Source organism: Spermophilus citellus (genome assembly GCF_964194105.1).
Source record: "Spermophilus citellus genome assembly, chromosome: 10".
Taxonomy (NCBI): Eukaryota; Metazoa; Chordata; class Mammalia; order Rodentia; family Sciuridae; genus Spermophilus; species Spermophilus citellus.
The window spans coordinates 102726393-102728618 of NC_138197.1; positions in this window are offsets into that span (position 1 = coordinate 102726393).

Here is a 2226-nt window from a genome sequence, read left to right on the forward strand (position 1 = left end):
TGTACTGATGAAAATGCCTAATACTAGTGTATTAGGCAGATAGGCAAGGGATGAATCCATAAAATGGAAGAATTGAAATGGTAATTCCTTCAGAGCCCTTCCTGCACCCTTATCAAGATAACTTGCTCCTGTTCCAACCTGTTGCTAAGGTAACCTGTCCCAGGGATAGTCCCTCCAGACCAGGAGTGGTTAATTATAGCCCCTTCCTGCCCAGATCACTCCTCCCCAACCCCTTCAGCCCACTTGTTTCCCACCTTTTGGCCATCCTACCAAGCAGGAGAACAAAGGAAGCCTAGGACATATAAAAAGGCAAAACACCCTCGCTTCTTGGGATATCAAGATACCCTCTCCCTCCTGGGAAAAGTCTGTTACCTCTTTTTTAAATAAACCCTGTTTTATATGGGTACCTCGCTGTACTTCTCTAATGTTATACTTCAACATGTTTTTTTTAGGAAGCAGAATTTGTCACGGGTAACCAGTGGTATCACTGATATCCTAAGAAGTGAGAGTATCCTGTCCCTTTTATACATTTTAGACTTTCTTTGTTCCCCAGCCCTCTTCCCCCTTATCTCTCTCCTTCCTGCTTACCTGACTAGGCCCAGGAGATGCTGGTCAAATGGCCAAAAATGAGAAGCAGGTGGGCAAGGGGAAGGGCCTAATAGTGATCCAGCCAGGTAGTAGTCCAGGAGGCATAACAATTCCCTATCTGCAACCTTTTGGGAGGGGTCCTATAGGCTGGTAATCTTGGTAGTTAAAGGGCTCTGGAGACATTAACATTCCAGTCTCCCAGGGGTGGTCTCCAACTTCCCATTCTCAAACTGGCCTCTATTTTCTCAATCAGACCTGATTCCCTATCTACATGGACTGCCTGTCTTTAATTCTTGCTTCAGTAGGACAAAAGAAATAAGCTTGCAGCTATGTAGGATGAATCAGTGCAGGCATGTAAAGGACCATAATTAATAATTTTGTATTATTTTCTGAAAATTTGCTACATGTTAGGTTTATCTGCTTTAACTGTTATCAAAAAATGATAGCTTCATTTTTCAAAACTCACAACATTTTAACTTCAGAGACAGTTATTTAAGCAGGAAGCACTGACTCTGTGGTACACATGGCTTCCTGGGAGGCTATAAGTATTTTTCAAAACTCATGAGGTTATATTAAAACATCATCTTTCTATTTTTCCTGTGTCCCTAAGTGGCTGTAGCTCTATTAACTGATTTATTACTTCTGCTTCGAATGCAATGTCTAATTGTTATGAAATGCAAGATAATCCAGTTCAGGTGATTCAAGGAAAATCAATGTGAAAAACAAACACCATTTTTAAACGTTGTTTATTTGTAGATTAAAGTGTAATGCCATACAATTTTAACAATCACTTAAAAAAGGATTTTTATTTGCATAAAACAGAAGCAAAACAGAAATATACGAAATAAAATGCCATCTTGCTTCAAGTTTTCAAACCAGTACTTAGAGTACCAATATACATCTATATACATCACAAGTATATTATATAAATATACTATGAGTAATCTTGAAACCACAATAAATATCAAGTAGGTTTTTAGGCACACGGCATAAGAAAAATGCAGAGTCTGCATGATTCTTGAGAGTGCTGAGTGACTCATTCTTGGATCAATTTCACACATATATTTTACACAAAATATACAGCCATCACCCACCTGACCCTCAGTCCCTCTAAATCTGACCTTTCATCCCAGCATTAGTGCCTTCTCACTCTTTGATACTATTGCTCTATACAGCTATTACATAAGAAAATATTTTGCAGTTTTCTTCAACTAAATGCCTAAGAAGGTATCAATGCTACCAAAATAAGTACAGCCTATCTACACAATATATTCATAGAAATGTGCAGAGAGGCATCAACTGATGTAAATGCTCATTGTGATATTGGGAGTTACGCTGAAGGCAAACCTACAAATTTGAAGGTATACCATTTTCAATTTGCCAATACTATTAAATCCAGAAATTATTTGAAACTGAGGTAACACCTGTTTTTTTAGAGATAGAAATACTTGATATATACCAAAAGTATTTTAAAAAATCCTGACAAACATGGACCTCAGTCATTGTAAGCTTTGTCTGTAATCCTTTCTGCACAAATGTAAACCAAGGAATCCAAAGGAATGCTCTAGCTGAACTGACGCATACTGTTAGGATTAAAGATCACTGCCCTGGAACACCTGAGAGCGCTCTCTGATAAGT